This window comes from Leuciscus leuciscus (genome assembly GCF_965113295.1).
Source record: "Leuciscus leuciscus genome assembly, chromosome: 3".
Classification (NCBI taxonomy): Eukaryota; Metazoa; Chordata; class Actinopteri; order Cypriniformes; family Leuciscidae; genus Leuciscus; species Leuciscus leuciscus.
Window position 1 is genome coordinate 51,101,039 of NC_138727.1, and position 26,869 is coordinate 51,127,907.

At 36.8% G+C, this 26,869-nt stretch overlaps 2 long non-coding RNA genes across 2 annotated transcripts in view; one reads left to right on the plus strand and one right to left on the minus strand.

Moving 5' to 3' along the window:
• The window catches only part of LOC309493958, a 179,022-nt gene that overhangs the window by 27,124 nt on the left and 125,029 nt on the right, over window positions 1–26,869 (minus strand). The window lies entirely within an intron of this gene.
• Window positions 21,935–26,869, plus strand: part of LOC309493978 — a 68,960-nt gene continuing 64,025 nt past the window's right edge. Inside the window, exon 1 of the long non-coding RNA XR_014204156.1 lies at window positions 21,935–22,464. This is a non-coding gene — a long non-coding RNA (uncharacterized lncRNA). The remainder of the gene's footprint in view (window positions 22,465–26,869) is intronic.

Consider the following 26,869-nt stretch of genomic DNA (forward strand, 5'->3'; position numbering starts at 1 on the left):
CTAGGCAACCATTTTGATTTTATCCCTAAAAACAGCAAAAATGTCAACTAGGTTACCAGTCACCTATGTTACTCAGCAAAGGTAACTTAGTTGACCAAGAGTAACATAGTTGACATTCATGACATGTTCTTATAGTTTTCAGGAGTTCATTTAATATTCTAATTGTACAGTAACTATAAAATACTTTGCAATAAATATTATAAAAGTAAACTTGTTTTCAGGCAAATGCCACGATTATCTGCTGCAGAAAAGCAGCGCCGTTACCGTGCACGGCGAGATGCTGATCCTGCAAAAAGGGAGGCATACTTGGCAAAGTAGTCTTTTCGCGTAGTGTTTTTGCGCAGCGCGTATGTGTTGCACGTCATCACGTACGCTCATTATTGGCCGACGCTGGTCGTGTGTGATGCTTGTGTCGTACAACACTGATGCGCTGCGCAAAAACACTACGCGAAAAGACTCGAGGCCCAGAGAGAAGGAAATGAATAGTGGAATAAAGTCGTTATTTTGGGGGGTTTTTGCGCACAAAAAGTATTCTCGTCACTTGATATACTTAAGATTGAGCCACTCTAGTCACTTGGACTATTTTAACGATGTCTTTAATAACTTTTCTGGGCCAGCAAGTTCCAATCACTTAGAAGCCTACGGAGGAGTGATCCAGCCTTCAGATTTCATCAAAAATATCTTAATTTGTGTTCCGAAGATGAACGAAGGTCTTACGGGGTTGGAACAACATGAGGGGGAGTATTACTGATAGAATTTTCATTTTTGGGTGAACTAACCCTTTAACAGGCAGAATCACTGAAGGAGAAAATATTATTTTTTAAGACACCGTTATGGAGATCAGTGTTTGCTTTAGTTGGGCTCTTGACCCTTAAATCATTAACTTTAGATTTTGTTTGGCTGTTGTATCTGAGTTATAACGGCCAGATGAACAAAAAGAAAAGTTTATCAGGTGGTGTTGGTTATGTTTTGACATAATCATAATTTGCCTGAATCACTGAACTCATTTAGAGTCTAATCTCTAACTTAAATGTTTATTGTTGAGTACAGCAGCACAGTGACTCTACAGCATAAGATCTGCAAATAGTTTTCAGCATTTTCAATATAATCCAAAATATTTGTTAAAAGTTGTTCTGATCAAAAGTCTTAGAAAATTACTTTATGTAGACACACTGACATCAATAATCAGCCTGTGAATCTCAACAATGGTGACAATAATAAAGCATGTTGCAGTGCATTCTGGGTGCCACCAATCAAAACTCATTCATGCCTCCCATCATGCATTGCGGTATGAATAAATTATGATCCGAATGGTCTTACTAATTTCCTTTCCCTAATTGAATATTCTGTTTTTCACCATTGTTGAGATTCATACACTGATTCTTGATGTCTGTGTGTGCCTAAAAGAAATATTTGTTTTATCAGAACAACTTTTAAGAAATCCTTTAGATTATTTTGAAAATTCTGGATCTTATGCTGTAAAATCACAGTGATGATGTAATCAACAATATACATTTAAGTCAGATATTAGACTTTAAATGAGTTCAGTGAATCAGGTCAAATTATGATTATGTCAAAACATAACCAACACCACCTGATCAACTTTTTTCTTTGTTCATCTGGCTGTTATAACTCAGATACAGCAGCCAAACAAATTCTAAAGTTAATGATTTGAGGGTCAATAGCCCAACTAAATCAAACACTGATCACAATAATGGTGACTTAAATATATTTTCTCCTTCAGTGATTCTGCTTGTTAACATCAGGTGTCTTCAATAATGGTAAATCATCACTCAATGAATCACTTCATTAGCTTATTAACTTTAACAATCTTGATTGTTAATTTAACACTCATATTTTAACACTTTAGCACTCTTGAGTCTGGAGCCAAATAAACTCCCAGGAGAGTACATTTAACACTGGAGTTTTTGCTGTGTTATAATGATTTAATATCAGTAAATTGACTTACACAACTTTTATTTCCTTTATTTCAAGGCTACTCAAATATAGTGATAAGTTAAAATCTACCTTAAATGATTAAGGTATCATTAAAACCTTAAAAAAAATGTACTTAGCAGAGGCTGTCTCTTGATATTGTACCTTAACCTTTAAACGAAACAGTATATGTACCTTTTAATGCTTGGGGACATATATGTACCTTTCTGACCCTCAAAAAGGTACATATATGTACCTTGGGGGACAGAAATGGACTCCTACTGTACCCTTATTTCTGAGAGTGTACTGGCCAATGCGAGAGGATGCGCTCTGGTATCCATTTGAGGATGTGCTCAGGTTGATTCCTGCCCCACAGCACGTGACAGCACGTCATGTTGAAATAAAAAGAGATGTGTGGGAAGATATTGCCAAATCATATCTTCATGGCTAAGGACATGCACACACACACACACACACACACACACACACACACACACACACACACACACACACACACGCTAACAAACACGTGGCACAAGCACACGGTCAAGCACACACACATATAGACACACACACGCACAGATAAAGACACACACACGCACACACACACACACACACACTCACACTCACACTCACACACACACACACACACACACACACACACACACACACACACACACACACACACTCAAATATTACTTGATTGAGCTTGACAAAGTCATTGAAAAACAAACCATAATTGGCCATGTTCTTGGGTTAGAAAATGGGGAGTGTGTTCTGTCTCCGCCGGTTTCATGGGTGCCTGGAAGTTGGAGGGTATGCCAATGTTTTACTTGGGTTCTGACATATGAATGTTTTTGAGATACAACTGTTTGCACTATTAAAATTTTGATCCAATGCAGCACACTTATTCTGTTAACCAACAGAATAAAACACTATTTGGTTATTGTTACTTATTGCAGTGCACTATTATTTTTTGTTCAATACAATGCACTACTGTATTTCATTCCACAAAAAAGATTTTCAAAATGTTTACGTTAATTTTTGTGTAAGTGCTGTTTTTGATACTTTTGTTGTTGTTGTTTTCTATGTTAGGATCTCTTGCTTATGATATATGTGCTTGTTAATAAAGTATTTCTCCTTTATGTCATGAAATATTCAACAGGTCTTGATTAAATGCAATAAAAGATTAGCTAACATATAATAATTGATATAGTTTAGGATTGTTTTTGTTAAATACATCATCCTACTTTGTCATGTCCAGTCAACTATGTTACTTTTGTCAACTATGATACTGGGCTGTCAATTAAGTTACCATTATGTTTAAAAAAAAATATATGTATTTCAATGGTTCCCTAATCTCCAAGTAAATATTTAGAAACTGAGTAGCTGTCAAATATATACCTCAGCATAATTTCATCAAAAAAATTATCATGAATCAAGCAGTTTGGAAACAAAATATACAGACCGGTAACTTCAGTACTTGAAATTTGGGGTTTCAATTGAACAAAATGTGTATTTTCTTAATTAATTGGGTATTTTAATTGAAAAGGTAGGTAAATAGACACATATTCTTCCAAGAGTAATGATTTTTTTTAAATATCTGCCATTTACTTAAAGTTAAAACGTATAGGTTTTGTCCGTAACATAGTTGACCAAATAATGAGTAAACTTCTTGTTTTTAAAACTAAATATCTGAAATCAATTATGCCTGAGCTTGGCAATGACTAAAAACAAAATATTTCAGGGATGATTTATCAGGGAAGATAATAATATTTTGTAAATAAATATATTTTTTCCCAGAATTATTCAAACTCAAAATCTCCCACAATTATATATTGACCCATCTGCTTTTTTACTGTCAAGAACTGCTGGGCAAATTCTTTGACAGTGCCGGCTGAAAAGGCCACCTTGGGAGATGATCTCGCATCCCTATCAGGTTCAGCCACAGGTGGCGCTCCTCGACTACCAAAGTGGACATCGCCCAACCCAGAGACTGTGCCGTCACTTTCGTAGCCCCGAGGGCATAATCAGTGGCCATGTGCAGTTCCTCACGTTGCAGAGGTCTCATACCTGGAGGTAAAAGGACCAGGGTGCAAAGCAGTTGAGGTTGAAAGGCATGTTGTTAACTCACACAGTTATCTATGCTATCAGTTATCAGTGCTGAGAAGGGAGAGAGACCGCTGATATGTGATGTATGGTTCAGCAGTGTGCTGAACATTTGCTTTTTTCTGAGGAGACGCAGGCATTTGGCTCTGAAGAACAAAGTAGAATAAGCAATGCCACATTGGCCTCTTTCATGATGTTTTATTAACAAAGATCGGGAGGAGCACGTTCAGATAATTAACCTATTTAACACGAGAGGAATGCATTCAGTTAATCAACTCAGTTAACGGTAAGAGGTATATAGATAGCAGACTTACCTCTGTTCATTAACAGTTTATTAGCATTTGGCCCCACCCTAAGTTCCCAACATGTCCGAAATCAAGCTCTTCCCGTCCGCTGATTATTTTTTCCTCCTCGTGGATTAAATTGATGCAAAACCTCCAGCCTAAGGAGCAATTCTCCTCCGCCTACCACTGCTGATTAACAACATCACTTTGGAATGTTATTATGTACGTATTTCCAGAGGTGTAATAGTCCAGGGGTCAGAAGTCCTGCCATATGTTTATTCCACCCATGAACTCAGCCAGCTGATTTCACTAATTAGCAATGGTGATTCTGGCGGGTGGCCTGGGGTGGCCGGGGCCACCTCTGAAAGCTCATTGGCCACCCCTGTGGCCACCCCAGATCTGATAGGTAGTTGGTAAAGTTCGTCAACACAAGAAACGAGAAATGCTGTCAATCAATGATGACAGCTGATCAACTAATTTAGGGCCAGTTTTACATTTTTAACTAACACAGTAATGGTCGTACTGGGACTGAGAGTGCTGATTTCTGCTCAGCGGACGTTTGGCCATGCAGGTCAGGTGACCCATGAGATGAACACGCTACACCTGCTGCTGCTGCTGCTGCTCCGTGAAACAGGAGGACGGTCACAGTTGCAACAATACAACAACGATAAAAACGCTGGAATCAGTCGATTGAGAGGTATAGTAATTTAATGTTTAGTTATATCGTAGTTGCCTCTGAATGTGTAGGAAAACTTTATCTAGCACTAAGTAGCAGCTAAAAGTCGAACTACACGGCACTAGCTAGCTTAGCAGCCTGCAAACTAAGTTAAACATTGAACGTTAATTTTGTTTTTTTAATTGTTATTTGGATACCGCCATGAAATATGAAACGCTATTTTCTGGACTGAAGACTGAGGGTGTTTTTTGCAGATGTGTGTGTTCAATAGAGCTAATGTTATATTTTTGCCCAAACAGTGTGTGAAATACAGTGTGACAGTCTAGATTTAAGTAGCTATATAACACAAGAACGAGCTTTGACTTATTTATTTGCTCTGTGAGTAAAGGGCTGTTTAAAGACTTTTTTCTCTTGGAGATAAAGGACTTTTTGTTTGTATCAATTACAGCTCATCTTCACAGTTCACATATTTTTAGACGTTTAAATAGGCAGAGGCAGAGCAAATTGCATTCAAATGCCACAAATGCTTGAGATGCAATATGTGTTAATTGTGTTATTAAAAGTGAGTGGTAAGAGTGGTAGTTATGTAAAAATAAACCTATAAACCTGTCTATATTTATTAGGCACATTGTTGGCACCTCCTTTCTTTTTGACATTTGAATGGAGTCAAAGCTGTTATTTAAGGGGTTCCAGAGCCCCACGAACACCTGTATTTTGCACACTTATTCTATTTGACGATTTAGTTAGAGCTATTACTTCAAAGTGAATTGACTGACTGATTGATTGAGTGATTGAATTACATTTCCCCCAGGGTTAGGGTTAAGAATAGTTATGAAGAGAAGCAGAGATATTCAGAGCTTCTTCTTCTTCAAAAAAAGAAAAGAGTCAGAGCCAGCCACAGCTTCTACCAGCAGCAGTGAAAAGGCTCAGTCAAGTAGTCAGCAGCCTAGGTACAGCAGTGAGGTTGAAGAGCAGTCAGCTCCTCCTGCACAGGATGGTAAGTCATGCTTGGATAGTTGGAATTTACCATGTAGGCTCACATTCAAGTTGTTTGTCACTCCAGTTATACAATTACAATTGTCTGAAACATCACTACACAAGAACAATAGTTAAAACAGTTGTAAAAAACAGAAGAACAATAATAAAATGTGCATAATGCATAAATACACACACACAAACACATGTGTGTATGTGTGTACATATGTATGATTGTGTGAGTGTAAAAAAAAAACAAAAAAACAAAAAAAAAAACATATGTATGTGTGTGTGTGTGTGTGTGTGTGTGTGATGCAGAACCTCCAGCCTATTGATGTCTCAGATTTCTCAGATATCTGTGTATTCCCACAGCTGACCAGCCACACCCAGAGGAGGATCCAGCAGTGTCTGGAGCTCCACCTGCTAAGCATGGCATGTCAAGTTCTGTTATGTCCAGATATGTCATTCATGAACAGTTACCTGAAGTTGTCGTGTACTCTCATACTTGATTTAATTTAAAAAGGACGGTCCAATTTTGCCCAAAGTGTATGCTATTAATTTGCTAATACAAAGCAAACCCCACACTTAAACATAGACAATCTATTCTTTAAATCTCAATACAAAACATTATGAAAAGACAAAGGGAAATGTTTGACACTAATTTGTCCACATACAGTCTATGGGCCCTATCTTGCACCCAGCGCAATTGACTTTGTACAGCGACGCATGTATCATTTTGCACCCGCGCACAGTGGACTTTTCCCTCCACAGACGCACGTCGGTAAGTTAGGAAATTAACTTGCGCTTACGGGGGCGGTTCAGCGCAAAGAGGAGGCGTGTTCCGGCGCAAACGTTCCCCGGTGCTATTTTGCAGGTTTAGAAAACAATTCCGCCACTGACCAGGAAAAACCTTATCAAAAGTCAGTGGTGCGTTACGCATGTTATTCATATGCTATTTTAAGGGCGCATGCTTGACCATAATCAATGTAGTGTGTGCACAACGCCCATGCACTTTGCTTATCTCATCTACACACAGACGCAGCAGTTCTCATTTTTAGAAAACCATACATTATTACAAGGAAAAATATTAACACACGAGGGAAATCATTGTTGTGTCCATGAAGATGTGAAAAAATAGGCATAAATCTAAACACATTTACCCACATTATTATACGTCTGTTTAACCGAAGCTAATTTGGGTGTGTTTCTCCATCCCCAATGTAACTTCTCTGTTTTTTACGGCCCTGACGAGAACGTCGGTCTCCTCGGATGTGAACCGCTCCTGGCGTGCGCCTGGCAAATCCGCCGTTATAATAGCAATCCGCCATGGAACAAGCGCGCCTGCTCTTAAAGGGAATGTGAGATGACACTCTGATTGGTTTATTTCACGTTACACCCAAACCACACCTATGAATAATGAAGCTACTTCAGACCAACCCATTTTAGATTTGCGTCGGGAGCAAGAGTCATTTATCCCGCCTGTATAATAGCAACAGCGCCCAAGACCCGCCCACAAAGTTACTTGCGTTTCACGCTTGATACTTGCGTTTCAGATCATTAAAATAGGGCCCTATGGGTGTAATGGTGTAATTTTACTACTTCAGGTACTTCATCTAGTGATTCAGAGTCCATGTCAGTAGGTGATGGTGACACCGATGACAGAAAGGCTCCTCATGTTGCACAAGTACACGCTGCCCCACCTGGAGCTCACGGTATGTTGTGACATTTTATCTTTCAGTTTACACGACATTATGAGTGCCTTCCATTTAAATAACATGGAAGTTGTAATACTGACCACAAATTCACTTTGTAACTAATCATTTTGAATGAAACTACATAAAAACTGAAGTGACACGAGATGGGCATGTAGATACTTGGCCTGCAGGAATCTAATGGACCGATTACCTGCTGTGCTTCGTGTTCTGCATGACATTGCTACAGAAAATAGTGGGGAAAGATCTGTAGAAGCTCGAGGTTTGCTGACTCAGCTAGACCTAAGCTTTGTCAGTCTTCTTGCAACCTTTCGAAGGCTCCTTGGGGATGTAAAGGTGCTGTCTGACACCCTCCAATCTCCTTCACTTGACCTTGCCATGGCAGTGGATTTAGTAAGTGCACTCAAAGACTCATTTAAGGAGTACAGAAGTGAAACATTTGTTGACAATCTGTGGAAAAGTATTGTAGACACTGCCACAAAGTGCAATATAGCCATTGAAAATGCAGACAAAAAGCGGTCTCAAAAAGTGAATTCCAGACTTGGTGGGTTTGTCATAACCTCTACATTGGGTCAACGTAAATGTAACGATGGTGACAAGGATTCCTTTAGGAGGACAATCTTCTACCCCATTGTGTACACCATACTTGGAGAGTTAGACAGGCGCTTCTCCAAAGACAATTGTGAAATAATGAGAGGAATACAAGCTTTGGACCCCAAAAGCACAAGAGAAAGCAGTTTTTCGCCTGGGAGAAATTTATGAAAGTGACTCTGAAGATCTCAGTCATGAACTCCACCAGAAAAGGAGGCTTTTGCAAAGGAAACAGCAAATTGGAATGCCGAACTTGTCCGGTATTGTTGAACTTGCAGTATTCCTTGAACCTCATAAGGATGTTTTTCACGAGCTTTTTCGTCTGTGCAATATAGCCATAGCCCTCCCCTTAAGCAGTGCAGCATGTGAGCGCAACTTCTCTGCTCTTAAACTCATCAAGACCCATTTGCGCACAACAATGACAGATGACAGACTGAGCAACCTGGGTGTTCTCGGCATTGAGGCTAGAAGAGCAAAGTCACGACATGGACAAGTTTATTAAACTTTTTGCTACCGATCACCAAAACAGGAGAATTCATCTGGTGTAAGATGGATGAACACAGAATTTGTCGAATGGTCTTGTTTTTTAGTTTTTTTTTTTTAGTTTATCAAGGTTTGTTTGGTTTATGTTACAATTGTTTATGTTTTTCACAAGTTACATTATGAAGAAGCACCTTAACCCTTAAGTTATATTTGGTCTGGTGTAGGGATGTTAACGATTAATCGACGATCGATTAATTGTCGATAATACATTTAATCGATAAAACTTATTGATCATCGATTAAGCAGGTTCATGCGCGTGCGTGCTGCTCAACCGCAAAACATGTATAGCGAGCGCGCCGGAGTTATGTTTGGGACCATTTTACACCTTCATCATGACTATAAGTTTGCGTGTGCATTCGCAGCCTTTTGTTTTGTGCAAATGTAAGTTGTAATGTTGTGTTTATTTTGTGTAGGCCTATCTATATCTGATTTATCTCATATAGGATGCATTTGGTTAAGAATTAATGTAGTAAAGCTTACGGTGATCCTCTTCAGTTTCAGCGCGCGCAGCTCAAACGGCAATGCACGACTAATAATGACTATTGGACTGTGATATTACATAACATTATAAAGAGAACAATATTGTAATAAAATATTGTGAATTATTTGGTTTAGTTGCCATAGTCGCGTTGCTCCAGAAATAGCGCGTCCACAACATTTTGAATGGCACGTAACTTAGTTCAAGTTCACTTGTGCATTCGCTTCATTTTGTGCAGATATCATTTGTAATATTATGTTTATTTTGTATATATCTGATTAATCTCATATAGGATGCATTTCTTTGAGTTAAATAACGCGCTAGCAAAGTGCTCCAGTTTAACGGTATTCATTCAGCGCGCAGCTCAAACAGCAATGCACGGATAATAATAACTATGATTAGGACTGTCATATTACATAACATGAGAACACTGTTTTATTAAATCATTGTGAATTCATTGAGTTTAGTTGCCATTTTCAGCGCGTTGTTCCAGGAAGAGCACGTCCACAACAGTCACATATTCCAAGCACACATCTGAGGCGTTGGTGACACTTTTCATTAGTCGTTATATTTGATTATTAAATAATAAATTAAATTAAATGATCAATCACATCGAAACATTTTACAATCCTACTAGCCCTTTATTTAGATTAAAAACCATGCTCATTCATTTGGTGAGGAACATAGCGTTTTGTGCAGTATTTGCACACCCTGTCATGCTGTTGGCCATAAGCAGCAGACTCATAACGCAGTGTTATGGCTAATGATTAATTGATTAATTGATTGTTAATTTAAACGGCGATCGATCATGGGAATTTGTCAAAATTGACATCCCTAGTCTGGTGGCATTGCATTGGAATTTAAGTCTTGTCTTGTGGTCTTTATGGCCTATGTGAAAGCATTTTGTAGCAGGAGAATGAGCAAAAGCAATTGCACTTTGTTACTATTATTAAAATCTTCTATTGTTCATGAGAGTTTGAAGGTTTACATAACATTTCTTTATAGTATATATGGCCACCCCACTCTAGCTTTGTGTCCAATCTTGGCCACCCCTGTAAAAACGTCCTGGATACACCACTGCTAATTAGTTATATCTCCTGGCTGAATTAGCAAATCCAGGTGATTGGAACAAAATACTGAGAAAGACTTTTACTTCTTGAACCTGGACTTTACACCTCTGCGTATTTCTGTTTTTAAACCCACAGCCTCACTAATGATAAAGAAATGTTTAGTCTGGCGGCTGTCCTTTGCTCATTAGCTTTTTGGAGGAACACTCTGGGTCCGGGCCAAATTCCGAGCTTGGAGCCCTACCTCCGGACAGCACGCCAAATACGCAAACCTTTACCCTATCTAATTATGTGTAAGTGTGAACTTGTGGAATACCCATATGTCCTGGGCGTGGCCAGCTATGCAAATTTAGTTTGCCAATATTTTATTGGCCTATTCAGGGGTGCGTTTCCCGAAAGCATCGTTAGCCAACTATGGTCGCAAGTTCCCTCGTTGCCAATAGAGTTCAATGGACATTGCGATGAACTTGCGACCATAGTTGGCCAACGATGCTTTCGGGAAACGCACCCCTGAATAGGTGAGGTTATTATCTAGAGCGAGTGTCGGCACTGTTTTATTTAAACATGCGGGATTGGTGGAGGGTGAAAAGCATAATTTTATAGATTCCTCAAAATAATCAAACTAATTTTTTCTGTTAACTGTTTGCAATTTTTTTTTTTTAAAGGTGAGTGAATGTGTGCATGGTAAAGGGAAATTCATTTCCTAGTTAAGTTGTAAAGTTTGTTAATCTTACACCATTTTTTTGTTTGTTGAGCTCAGAAAGCTGTCTCTTCTGTAAAGAGAGAGGGCCAGAGGTGTTTTGGTGTAGTAATATACATTTAAAACTAAACTCTAAACATAATTTACTGAACAGCTAAGGTCTCAAAAAAAAGAACATAAAAAAAGAAAGAAAGAAAGCCAAATGACAGGTTGGATTGGATTTGGATTTGCTAGGTCACATTAAGGCTTTCCTATATTATTGCAATGTATTTTTTTGTTTTGTTTTTTGTTACAAAATACCTTAATAAACAAAAATAATAAACAATAATATAATAATTGTGTTTTAAAACAAGGTTTTTCGCATTCCACAAAAGAAAAAAAGTTCCATAGACTGACTTTGATTTGAGAGGAATATCCTCAAAATATATAATATTAAATCCAGCCATCTTCCACAGAATGTATGTAAATGTAACATAAATAACTCATAAAACTGTATATGCACATTTATATATATATATATATATATATATATACACAGTATCATTTAATACGAGTCAATAATCAGAATATGAGGGATGAATGAGACTTGAAATGTCCATCTTATTGAGGAAGTTACTGTTGGGATTAGTCATGATGACTGGTCGTGTCGAGCTGAGAGAAAAAAACAACAACAACTAATGGTCAATAACCAGCAGCTGATAATGTTATAGCAACCATCACAGTCATAGAGTTACAACTGACAACAAATAATAAAAACCTGATATTATACCTGATATATATTAGATAGTGTAATATTCACGCTAGAACACAAAGGTCATGTTTATATGAAAATGCACTGACAAGGAACTGGATATGTGACTGTTTTTCTATACAAATTGAATTTGAATTTGAGAAGGAAAAAGTGGAGTGGTGCTCATATTTCCTCATTGGAATGATAAACAGATAACCTCTATAAACTCCACAACACACACAAATATTTCCTTCAGTTGTGTTGGGTGAGGATCACTAAGCCAAAATAGATGTTAACCAAGCAGAATCACCAAAGGAGAAAATCAAAAAAAATACGACATCATCATCAATCTGAGCTCAACTCTCAAAAATCTGAACGCTGAAGTTTCACAGATGAAACAAACCAAGTAACAAACATTCAGATTAAAAAAAGTCACAATAAATAAATAAATAAATAAATAAAGCAGCTTGGGGCTTTTGTGACATTTCTAATCTGATATATATATATATATATATATATATATATTTTTTTTTTTTATTTTTTTTATTTTTTTTATTTTTTTACACACACTGTAAAAGCACATTCAAGATTAAAAAGACTAAAAAACTCAACACCAGACAGCATTTTTGACAAATTCATTCAGTTCTTATATTATGTTTCCTCTAAACAGTTGCTGGATTAAAATGGATAAAGGTTTTATCTGGAGTTTTCTGGGTCCTGTTTGTGTCATACTAGCAGTAAGCACATTTCTTATTTCCTCATGATTTTAATTTATATTAAAGCGAAAACAAGGTGATTAATTATTATTTTCTACTTCTCAGTTAAACATGATTCTCTTCATCAACATCATCATCAATCTGAACTCAACTCTCAAAAATCTGAACGCTGAAGTTTCACAGATGAAACAAACCAAGTAACAAACATTCAGATTTGAACACTCCATAATACACACACATATATATATATATATATATATATATATATATATATATATATATATATAATAAATATCATTTAATTTTCTTTCTTTCTCTGCAGTGTTATGACATTTAAAACACTGGCTCAATTTGTGGTTCTTGGTTGCTCCTGGATTCTGGGTTTCTTCACTAATGACAGGAAGGAGCTGGAGATCCTCTTCCTGATCTTTCCCCACATAGCAACATTGTGTCGGCCCAGATCCGGCCCACATCTGGCACAAGTGGAAAGATGATTTGGCCCACACACAGCAAAAACTCCAGTGTTAAATTAACTCTCCTGGGAGTTTATATGGCTCCAGACTCAAGAGTGTTAAAGTGTTAAAATATGAGTGTTAAATTAACACTCAAGAGTGTTAAAGTTAATGAGCTAATTAAGTGATTCATTGAGTGATGATTGATCATTATTGAAGACACCTGATGTTAACAAGCAGAATCACCAAAGGAGAAAATCAAAAAAAATACGACACCGTTATGGTGATCAGTGTCCGCTTTAGTTGGGCTATTGACCCTTTATTCATTATCTTTAGATTTTATTTGGCTGTTGTATCTGAGTTATAACTGCCAGATGAACAAAGAGAAAAGGTGATCAGGTTATGTTTTGACATAATCATAAATTGACCTGAATCACAAATCTCATTTCGAGAGTTATGACGACCTTGTTGATTACAGCAGCCTGTGATTCTATATCAAACAATTTTCAGCATTTTCAATATAATCCAAAATATTCCTCATAAGTTGTTCTGATCTAAAGACTATGAAAATTAATTTATTGAGACACACTGACATCAATAATCAGCCTGTGAATCTCAACAATGGTGACAATAATAAAGCATGTTGCAGTGCAATCTGGGTGCCACCAATCAAGACTAATTTATGGCTCCCATCATGCATTGCGGTATGAATAAATTATGATCTGAGGTGTCTTAGTAATTTCCTTTTCCTAATTGAATATTCTGTTTGTCACCATTGTTGAGATTCATAAACTGATTCTTGATGTCTGTGTGTGCCTAAAAGAAAGATTTTTATCTTCATCAGAACAACTTTTAAAACATCCGTTGGATTATTTAGAAAATTCTGGATTCTGGATTTTGTGCTGTAGAATCACAGTGATGCTGTAATTAACAATAAACATTTAAGCCAGAGATTAGACTCTAAATGAGTTTAGCAATTCAGGTCAAATGATGATGATGTCAAAACATAACCAACACCACCTGATCAACTTTTCTCTTTGTTCATCTGGTAGTTATAATTCAGATACAACAACCAAATAAAAACTAAAGTTAAACATGTAAGGGTCACAAGCCCAACTAAAGCAAACACTGATCACCATAACGCTGACTTAAAATTGTGCTTTTTCTCCTTCAGTGATTCTGCTTGTTAACATCAGGTATCTTCAATAATGCTCAATCATCACTCAATGAATCACTTAATTATCTCATTAACTTTAACACTCTTGAGTGTTAATTTAACACTCGTATTTGAACACTTTAACACTCTTAAGTCCGGAGCCATAAAAACTCCCAGGAGAGTTCATTTAACACTGGAGTTTTTGCTGTGCATGTAGCGTGGAATGACGCCCCTTGGGCGGCTCACTCCTGTTTGCCAGATCTGGGCTGAGTTTCCCGATAACGTTGTCTCTTAGCGCGCTACGAAGACTCTTAAGGTATAACTTAACTGAAGGTATACCATTTCTAGGCGTGTTCCCCGAACTATACCTCAGGAAGCTGCTTAAGATATACCTTCTTACGTGCGACGTTACCCGGTGCTGTCTGTGGTGATGGTGCTGAATCTGCTGATATCGATGGCTCGAGAATCAATTATTCTCTCGTGCAAGGGCTGTTTATCTGAGAAAGTGGTGTTCTTTATAAAAAAGCACTTTAGAAATAGTTGAAATTGCATTTATTAGGACTCATGGGATATTATAAAAAGTAATCCAAACTATAATAGCCTATAATAGCATTGCCTACATATTTTAAAATTGAATCATATATTGCTGCCATAATAACCATTTAAATTTTGTATGTGCTTTCTTCTCTTTCCCATTTTTGTTCGCTGAGGTTGAGCTGCGATGAAATATTGTTCTTGTAAATACTTTCAAGCATTTCAGTAATAAAAGTTTACGTCACGTACGGTGCTCGGCAGTGATCAAAAAGGATTTAAACAGTGAATTTTGAATCTCTTCTTGAAAACGCAGAGATGTGGATTCGGCAATTAAATTACCACACGACCTGTTTGTCAAAAAACAGTAGGTACTAATTTGGCCAGGGATTTTTACGCGGGTTGGGTGAGAAAAAACACTGATATTATGGATTCGGACGGCACTAAAATCACAGACTTACCCCTGTAAATGTTTAAAATACCGGACGAGCCCATGATAAACAATATCAGCGTCCGAATAGGACTTAACTGACAGTAGCCTTTGCTTTCACTGGCCTTTAAAAGCGCTCTTTTATTAAAATAAATGTATACAATTTTATTATATATAATAATATAATTAAAATTCTAACAACAATCAGTGTAATGACAATTTTATTCTTTGCATGAAAACACTTGAATTAGCCTAACTGAACACTGTCTGGGTGTATTAAAACTTCAGAATTATATTCATATAGCCCTGCAACAGTGATAAGGTGAAGCTAAGAGTGGTCCAGACCAACCTTCCGGAAGTATGACTTACAGAAGGTATACTTAACTAAGAACGTTTCGGGAAACACGTATTATCCATAAGGTACAGTTTAAGGTGTAACTTAATAACGACGTAGCGTTAAGAAGGTTTCGGGAAACTCAGCCCTGGGCCACAAGCAGGCCATAGCAATGCCACATGTCAGCCAAGAGCAAAGAAATAAACCAGAACTGGACCTTATCTGAGCCACAAAATCTGTGTATATTAAATATGGAGTCATCTCAGCCTTAATAAGCCTGTTAACAAGCAGAATCACTGAAGGAAAGAAGAGAACAGAAAAAGAGACGAGCAGAAACACAAGAACTACAACTGACTTCAGACACAGTCTTAGATGAAATCAACTGAAGAGAAAAGAAGACATTAAATCTGTGAAGATCTCAGCAGAGGAGGATTAAACAACTCCACAAACAGCATTACCAGCTTCACTTATTACTAACCAGACTGACTTTATTTCTCTCAGACGTCTACAAAAGTTTTTATTGAGAATTAACAGAGGTTTAACTCTAATGTGTTTCATTTGAAGTCACCATAACAGTGATTAGTGTTTCCATTAGTTGGGCTCTTAACTCTTATTGTATCTTTTGTTTTTTTGGGGGCTGCTGTGACAGTGTGTGTGTCAAACACATTTGCAGCAGCAAAGAAAGCTAAAGTGAAACGAGCTATCTCCATAATGGTGACTTAACCCTCTGGGCGCCACGGTCGAGTTTACTCGACAAGATGCGGCACTGAATAAAACGGCCGATTTTGTCAAATAGGGTGTCAAATTTCGTTCGACCTCCCCTCCACTAGTTGGCAGACATGTCATACTTCATCCCCGACTCAAAAAAAAGTCATGCTTCTATACAAAATATTCGAGCTAGAGCGCATTGAATCAGTGCGAACAAAAGCGGAGCTAGTGTGCGAGTGAGCCATTTTATCAGAGCAATATTGTCAACGTCAGCGAGTATTTGCATTAGATTATTATTATTATTATCTAATGGCATCAATAAAGCTTACCCGCAATGAAGTGTTGGGTCTTCTATTCGCGGACCCTGATTCTGAAGGGGAATAACGTTATCTGCCTTCAGAAAATGACGGTGATTCTGAAAGTGAAAGTGTAGCCCTACACCAAGCACAAACGGTGAATCCTTTGCCCAATATAACGTTAGATGGTCCTTTGCCCAATGTCATTGGTGGGAACAATGTTTCCCGGGGTCGGAGTGTTCATCGCGAAGTTAGCAGGCATGTTAGTGTTGTGGGGAACGAGGCGGCCGCGGGAGATTTTTACCGCGCTAGCCATGGTGACCGTGTGCCTCTCCGCAATCGCGGCGACAGTATTGTGGTGGAGACTTTGTCTAATGCCACTGGGTATGTTAGACGAGGTCGAAGTATTCATAGGACAGTTAGGGGGCAACGTGGAGGCAGGGTGGGGAGTCGCAATGACAATGACAGTAGTCAGAGCTGTGCACACTCGGCGCGCGCGCGAGGCAGATCTGGCCGCGCCCGCGCAGCTGCTCGTAGCAGGAGAAGAGGCGATGTGACACGGGGCAGAGGGGCTATTATGCATAGTCTATCGCAAGACCACACCATGAAACACTACAAGAAATGTCACCTGGATGAATAGGGAGTCATTATCTCTACAGCAAAAGCCCTGCAACAATTGTTTTTGTCTGCCATTTATTACACTGTTGATTTACTATCTATTTCCCTGACCATTTAGTAGTGTACAATATGTGTTCTTTTTTGTGTGTTCATGTCCTTGTGATGTGTGCGTCTTTGTCAGCTAAAAAACAAAAAAACAACCAAATAAACATCAACAAAAACCATAAAAATTCTATAATCCAAGATGACCGCCACCATATGACGTCATAATATGCAAATTAGATGGGAAAATGTAATCTCTACATAAACTTTGGGTCATCCTTAATATTTCTCTAATTTACAGAAAGTCTCTATCTTTTATCACTTTTAAGATATAGCCTTTTGAAATTAAGATGTCAAAATCGAACGTTTTAGGAAAAAACCTCTGGCGCCTAAAGGGTTAAAATTGTGCTTTTTCTCCTTCAGTGATTCTGCTTGTTAACATCAGGTCAATCATCACTCAATGAATCACTTAATTATCTCATTAACTTTAACACTCTTGAGTGTTAATTTAACACTCGTATTTTAACACTTTAACACTCTTGAGTCCGGAGCCATATAAACTCCCAGGAGAGTTCATTTAACACTGGAGTTTTTGCTGTGCAGATGTGGGCCTTTCCTTGCAGGCATACCAGAAAAGCTCTAAATAAAATGTGCATACATCTATTCATTTCTGTAGTCTCACTCAGTGGACATTTTTATATTCAATGTTACAAATGTTACAAATCAATGTTCCTAGAATGTTGAATTGTTAATCAAAATTAAGTTGAAAGAACGTTTGAGGAACATCATATCATCTAAAACACGTTCGTTAAAAAAATTGTTTTTACAGCAAAATCACAAATATGTATATACCTTCAACTATTCAACAGTTTACTCTACAGTAGTTCAACAAATGTGAACTTTACTAATCATCACTTAATTAATCACTCAATTATCTCATTAACTTTATCACTGCTTCAGTGTTACTTTAACCCTCTGTAGAGTGGGACCATATTATGTGCTCTGAACAGAGTTAATTTAAAGGGATAGTTCACTCAAAAATGAAAATTGTGTCATCACTTACTCAACCTCGTGTTGTTCTAAACCTGTATGGGTTTCTCTGTTCTGTTGAACACAAAATAAGATATTTTGAAGAATGTCGGTAACCAAACAGTTGATGGACCCCATTGACTTCCATAGTATATTTTTTTCCCACTATGGACCGCTCGGTGTTCAAAGTAACACTGATGCAGTGTTAGAGTTAATTAGATAATTAAATAAGTAATTGAGTGATGATTGTTCGATTATTGAAGACACCTGATGATAACAAGCAGAATCGCTGAAGAAAAGAGAAACAAAAGAACTACAACTGACTTCCAGACACAGCTTTAGATGAAATCAACTGAAAAGACATGAAATCGCTCTTATTACAAACCAGTTTGTCCTTATTTCTGTCATTCCTCTAGAGAAGTTCTTTTTGAGAATGAGCAAATTTTTTGATGAAAATGTTTGGTCACCATTATGGTGATCAGTGTTTCCTCTAGTTGGGTGGTTTGACAATTTATATATTTTTTATGTTAGTTGTTGTCTTTGTAACAGTGTTCACTGAAACATAATTTGTTGCAAATGAAACCATAAACTAAGATATGATATATATTTCATCATCATCATCATCATCATCATCATCATCATAAAAAAGATTGCTTGACAAATGTCATAACTGACCAAAATATGTAACTTGTTATTAACAGATTTTTTACCATCAATATATATATTTTTTCCAAAGATCAAGCATTCTGAATTTTAACTTCTAAATACATTGCTAGAAAATAAACCGAAGACACACACACACACACACACTAGTGATGTTACGTTCGTGAACGAATCGTTCTTTTTGAACGAATCTTTTAGGTGAACGAATCGTTCTCGTTCACGTAATCCATTGACTCATATTTCTCGTTCACTGAAATTCCTCCCTCCACAGCAGCGCGGCGCTATTAGCAGCGCATGCGCAGCTCAGTGAACCGGGTAGCTTTGTGTTTTCAACCTGTCAAAGAATGACTAAACCTCGAGCCAATAGCCTTTGAGTATGAGATGTGACAGCGCATGTGATTTGTTGAATGTAGTGAACGAATACGCCCTTCACTGACTGTGACCGAGTTGCTTTTGAGTCTGAACAAGAGAGAGAGAGATCTTCTCGTTCGTGAACGAGTTGAACGAACTGGTACATGCCGTTCGTGAACGAAAAGAACCAGTTATTTGAACGATAATGATGGCAAACAGATAGAGCTGGGTTTGTGTAGTTAGCATATTTGCATCAAAGAAATAAATTTACACTTTACCATTGTAATGAAAACAGTTTAATAACGCAAGCTGATGGTTAAATGTAACAAAGACAAATTAACATTGTCATTTTTTACTTTGTTTGAGCTAAGTGGGCGTGGGGCACTTGACTGTTTACTTGATTTAAATTTACACTTCTCTTTACCTGCTTTTCTTATATTTTGTTTGTGTGTTTTAGACTTAGTTTTGTGGTATTTTGCACTTTGAACAATTTATACTTGACTACTGTAAGCACTGGTGTTTTGTGTTCGTTTTGTATTATCAAAAATGAATTCATTACGTTTTATTGATGTCATGCACTTCTCTAAAAACTAAAACAAACCAAAAAATATGACGGTTAGGTCTCATTTGCGTAACAGCAAATAGCATTTCAGTTCGGGCTGTGAAGGGGCATGCAATTGGTTGGATCTACTGAACGAATACGCCCATCACTGACCGAGATCACTCTGTTTTTAGTCTGAACGAGAGAGAGATCTCATTCGTGAACGAATTGAACAAACTGGTACATTTCGTTCGTGAATGAAATGAATGAGAGTAGCCTACTGGGTAGATCGGTCATTTAGCATGTGATTCAACCTCATTCAAAGCGCAGTTATAGGTGTGCACATACAATTGTTTATATATTCATATTTAACATACAGAACATAACTCAGTGTTTAATATAATCCCAGATTTATGAATGTGTATGTCTGACCAAACTATTTAAAATGTTAATTATGCAAGAAAACATTGCTTTGGTCATCTGAACCACTTATTTAGACTTATTTTATTAATTTAGTAAATAAGGCACACATTTTAACAAAGCGAAATCATTTTTTTTGTAACAAGTAAATACGTTCGTTAAAACATAGCATAAAATACACTCTTTTTCGCCACCTGCTGCAGTATTTACGTAATATGAAGAAATTGTGAGTGAACGAATCATTTTGGTGAACGAGTCTCTGGAAAGAATCAAAATTTCCAACACACACACACACACGCGCACACACGCGCACACACACACACACACACACAAGAATCAGCATATGAATCACAGCAATGGTGACATGCTTCATGCTGCAATGCCATTAGTTTTATAATATGGTGGCTCCCAGCATGCATTGCTGCAGGAAGCATGCCACCATTGTTGAGATTCATATGCTAATTCTTGATGTCTGTGTGTGTTTTAAATAATTTGCTCCACATTGTTCACAAAAATAAATCACCATTGGTGAAACAATTATCTTTTAATGACAAATAACTATTTTTGGTAATTTATGAGATTAGTAAATCATTCCACCTCATGATAGTTAAAACTACATCACTTAATCATCTTTGTTTCTGGCATACTTTGTAACAATTTATGTGTTTTGGTAAACACTGTTACAAAGACCACAAACTTGCAAAGCCAAGAGTCAAACTGCCAAACTAAAGCAAACACTGATCACCATAATGATGAGTGTACTAAAATATATTATTTCCAATAAAACATCAACATCTACACCTCTATTAACACTAGAAGTGCCAGAATTCCATAACTACTAGAACTGCCGCAAGCGGTCATTTTGACCGCTATATTCCAAACTCTATATCTTTAATGATAAATATCCAATTGAGAGATTAATGCATTTATTGTATTAATATGTCTTTAAAAAACAAAACAACACCAAACTGTACATTTAAACAAGTTTAATTATACATTTATAAATAAATAATATCCGTAGATGTCCTGAACAAAATGACGGAGTAGCCCATATTTGTTTACACAGTTCGATCGCGTCGCGCCCGCCGACACACACACACACACACACACACACACACACACACACACACACACACACCCCAACCATATTCCAGTATTGCAATCTTGACATTGCAGCCTGTTCATTATAGCCACAATAAAATATAATAATAAAATAGTCAACCTAACATAAAAATTCCACTGCTCTGTTTGTAGCCTAGTAGGCTAGCCTACAATTCGTACCATTTTGCGCATGTGAAGAGGATGATTTTTTCCGTCGATATTGGAACGTGAGTGAAGTACAAAGCCTATAATAAAGAAATAGTTTACCATCCAAATACATCGCAAATGTTGAAACATTTTGATTCTAATTAGAAAGTTACGTGAGCCTAACGCCGCTTACTTTCACTTTCGCTTATAACGCATTTCATTTTGGCTTGTTTATAGTTATTTTTTCATTCTTGTTCTGAATATCATTACATTTAAATGATTTGTTGTTGAATATGTTTAGTGTATTTTTAACCACATTTTATTGTTGTGTATATTGGTATAGCCTATAATAATACCGCGAAATTCCGTGCGGTCAATATGACCGTCTATGGCCGAAATAGGTAAATATGTTCATTTGTTTTTTTGCCTTATGTGTAATTTATATGAAAAACATTTTAAATGAAAATACAGACACTTTTAGGAAAAGTCAGGTACCGGCAGGATTGTATTTATTTTTTCAACAAAGTTATTGCAGATATAAAATTCAAAATCAATATCATGTTAATCAATAACTAGTTGGTAATAAGGGAAGCTGGTAATGCTGTTTATGGAGTTGTTTAATCCTCCTCTGCTGAGATCTTCACAGATTTAATGTCGTCTTTTATCTTCAGTTGATTTCATCAGTTGTAGTTCTTGCGTTTCTCTTTTCTTCAGTGATTCTGCTTGTTATCATCAGGTGTCTTCAATGCTCAATCATCGCTCAGTTAATCACTTAATTATCTCATTAACTCTAACACTGCTTCAGTGTTACTTTTAACACTCTGTTGGTGGTTCCCATGTAAACACCGAGCGGTGTTAAATTTAACACCGGAGAATTTACTGTGCACAATTTTCATTTTTGAGTGAACTATCCCTTTAAGTTAACTTTAATGGATTTTGCTGTGCATATTGTGTGGGAAGTTGTATTTGTATTTGAATTTGAATTTGAGGAAGGAAAACAGCAGATTTGTTTATATTTCCTCATTAGAATGATGGACATGTAACTTATCTATAAACATCTCAACACAAACAAACATTTTCTTCAGTCAGTCGTGTCTGGTGATGATCACTGTATATCAGATTATATCAGGTAAGATCTTCTTTCTGCTCATAATGATTCTCATCAGTCTCTTTATGTCAAAAACATGTATTGATGTGTGTGTTACAGTTGTGTAGTTATAATTGATTTGTGTGTAGTTATTGTTGAGTAATTTGGGCTTTGTCACATTTTTAAGTATGACACTTTATTAATAACTCCAGAGCACTTGTAGATCTACAACAATTTTCAGGTCTGATGTTTTTGGGAAACAGCTTGTGATTCTATGATGATTCATATAATTTCTAGGAAAAAACAAGAGCAGCATTTCATCTTTTATTGCATTATGTTTTGACAATTAAAAGTCTCAATTTAAACTCTTAAACAAAATCATAAATGCTGTGGAATGTTTTACATGTGTGTTTGAAACAAAGAAAAAACTAATGTTTTTATTTGTTTTGTTTTTTTAAGTCAAAGTCAATGACTAATTTGTTTATTTTCTACTGATTATAACTGAATTCAACCAACCTGAAAAAAACAAGGTTTTACTGAAGCATAACTGTCAGTAGATATAACCTGAATTCTTAAAGCCACACTAAGTAGAAATTGTGTTTTTGTCAAACAGTCGCTGTGGAATACTTGCACTGTCGTAAATATATTAGCCTATATTATAACGTTTTTACATGATTGCAGCTAAATCACAAGTAAATAGTCTATAGTCTAGGCCTACTGTATAATTTAATTTGTGTTGTTTTTTATTGAAATGTAAACATTACAAAATGCCAGATAACATCAATTAAGTTAAATGTACGTCACATTATTTCATAACATTGGTCGTTATGATGTCATTAGACATGATTATTGCAATTTATCATAATAGTTTGCAAATTGTGCTCGTTTACACTTTACAACCTCTACGTTAGGCGTATTTATGTCCTGATAATAATGTGAGATATTGAAAGCTGTTCTCATGATAAATGCAGGAATCAACGTCAACAGCGTCGTCTGATATCCCTCAGGACTACGTGATAAATACACCTCACAACACCTGAGTTCAGCTGGCAAACTAATTTGTGAGGCATGGCTATCTGATTTATCAAAACGATTCCATTTACACCTGGTCACATAAATGTATTTTTGTGAAACGGATTTAAATTCGATCTTCAATTCTCGCGCTATATGCAGATTTAAAGCAGCACTCAGTAGCTTCGGGACTTCTTCGCTGTATTCTCGCTTTTTGCTCGCAGGTTTCTCTCTAGAGCTCCCCCCGCAGCTTCGGAATAGATATTTGACAACACTGTTGTAAAAACTCGTTGTTGATTCTCAGACACCAGAGGCTATAGATCAACGACATCAAAGCAGATTGGACGTTCTTTAAAACGTCTTCTTCATTCGGGTTCGGACAGCGTGCGGGAGCGCAATAATGACAGCATTTTAGCAGATTTCTTTTGGCCGTAAAGCAATTGTTTACATCGCGAGACCTGATATCACGCGACACTTCCTGACGCAGCGGCCGGCGGCCCGCCGGCTCAAAGTTGCAAGTGCGTATTTTCCGCTCACGGGCACCAGGGGGGTGCGAAACGACCACCATTCAACCCGAAATAAGTAATATAACCATTCCAATGACTCCGAAGCTGTTCAGTTAAGGTAAAAAAAGTTACTTAGTTCACCTTTAATGGAGTGCACGTCACCGAAAGCAACAGATATGAGCTGCATTTTATAGATCATCAGCTAAAATTTCAAAATCAAAGACCGCAATAAGAGAGAGCAGTAACAGCCCTGGTAAGATCATTTCGTTTCTTTACTTTTAATGATGAAGATTGTGTGTTAAGCATCTGCGACTTACTTTCACTTTGATTTGCGATAGTTTGCACGTTGGCTTGATGCAGTTGCTTATCTGCGGTGATGCGTGTTCCAGCGCGTCATCATATCTGGATATAACATATAGCCTATAACACGCTCTCACGCGTTTTTATTTTATTAATTTTTTTTAGCATTTTTGGGAGGAGTACAATTTACATATGTGGTTTCAACAACCATATTTACACTTGTCCAGTTTCGTCTGGAATGCGTCTCAGATCTCCTCCTGAAGTGGTTTGAGGGATCGGATTCAAATCCGTCTCAAATGCGTTTCGGAGGGCATTTAAACCTGGACTTTTCACGATCGGATAGCTATCTGATCTGAGAAAACGCATGAAGTGGCCAGGTGTAAACAGCCCCCATGACAAAAACATACGCACGAAAGCCGAAAACAAACGCTGGTTGGCCTCTCACGTCCAAATTTGAGGAAGTGGTGGGGGAAGTGACGTATGCCGTAAAGCAGTCGAATTTTGTAGTTATTTTTGTGCTCTGGTTACTACCCGAACCCCGAAGTTACATAGTGCCAGTAAAAGTGATACAGACCCTGTCAGGCTATGGCAGACGTGTCATTCAACCTATTGTAAGTCGATGTACCATCACAAGGATCTTGGAAATATATTATGAAGGTTGAAAAGTTACATAGTGTTGCTTTAACACTAGAAGTGCCAGAATTCCATAACTACTAGAACTGCCGCAAGCGGTCATTTTGACCGCTATATTCCAAACTCTATATCTTTAATGATAAATACCCAATTGAGAGATTAATGCATTTATTGTATTAATATGTCTTTAAAAAACAAAACAACACCAAACTGTACATTTAAACAAGTTTAATTATACATTTATAAATAAATAATATCCGTAGATGTCCTGAACAAAATGACGGAGTAGCCCATATTTGTTTACACAGTTCGATCGCGTCGCGCCCGCCGACACACACACACACACACACACACACACACCCCAACCATATTCCAGTATTGCAATCATTGCAGCCTGTTCATTATAGCCACAATAAAATATAATAATAAAATAGTCAACCTAACATAAAAATTCCACTGCTCTGTTTGTAGCCTAGTAGGCTAGCCTACAATTCGTACCATTTTGTGCATGTGAAGAGGATGATTTTTTCCGTCGATATTGGAACATGAGTGAAGTACAAAGCCTATAATAAAGAAATAGTTTACCATCCAAATACATCGCAAATGTTGAAACATTTTGATTCTAATTAGAAAGTTACGTGAGCCTAACGCCGCTTACTTTCACTTTCGCTTATAACGCATTTCATTTTAGCTTGTTTATAGTTATTTTTTCATTCTTGTTCTGTTCTGAATATCATTACATTTAAATGATTTGTTGTTGAATATGTTTAGTGTATTTTTAACAACATTTTATTGTTATGTATATTGGTATAGCCTATAATAATACCGCGAAATTCCGTGCGGTCAATATGACCGTCTATGGCCGAAATAGGTAAATATGTTCATTTGTTTTTTTGCCTTATGTGTAATTTATATGAAAAACATTTTAAATGAAAATACAGACACTTTTAGGAAAAGTCAGGTACCAGCAGGATTGTATTTATTTTTTCAACAAAGTTATTGCAGATATAAAATTCAAAACGGTCAAAATGACCGCCATGGCCGTTCTAGTGTTAAGAAAGTTAAAATTGCTTATCAAGTTTTTTTTTTTTTTTTTTTTTTTTTTATGATGATGATGATGATGATGATGAAAGTCCTTTTCCACATTGATGTAAATACACTTAAAAAAATATTTCATGACCCTTAATTTAATTGAAGAATTTTTGAAACTCCTCTAAATGTCCAACTGAACATTAAGGGCCCTATTTTAATTATCTAAGTGCATGGTCTAAAGAACACTAAAGTCATGTGTCAACGTCAATGGCTAATTTGTTTATTCTCTAACAGTAAAGGAAATGTATCCTCTGAACTGGTTTGTGGATAGATAAAAAAAATAAAAAAAATAAAAAAAACTGACAATGGCTTTCTTTCATAAAGGTGAGTATTCTTCTTGTGTTTAAAGGTTGGCTCTCATCGCCCCAAAAACCTTATGAACTGTGAACGTATTATGAATGTAGTTTTCTCAGAATCAATTCAATACAATTTCAGTGTTTTTTATTGACTTTTTCTTCATATTTCAGGTTTTATAAAAACTCATCCTCTCATCTCTGCTATTCTGTGTAAGTCTAAACCGTGTTTTTTGCTTTTTGTCTGTATGCTGATGTAATGACCAGTGAATCAGATCTGGTTTATCCTTCACATCACTTCATGTGTCTCGATCTGTTTGGGAGCTGGAGTAAAGTTGTTAATGTATTACATCAATTATGCTTTTTGGTTTAGAGTTACAGAAACAGATCGGATATTTGGTTTGGACAACCAAGCATAATTAATTTTTGCATTTTAGGATCGGTTTGGGAGAAATTACTTTTCTTTCTCTTGAAACTTCTAGAATTCTTAAAGGAACACTTCGACTTTTTGGGACTTTAGCTTATTCACCGTATCCCTCAGAGTTAGATTAGTCCATACCTTTTTCATCTCCGTGCGTGCTTTAAGTCTGTTTGACGCACCCACCGCTAGCC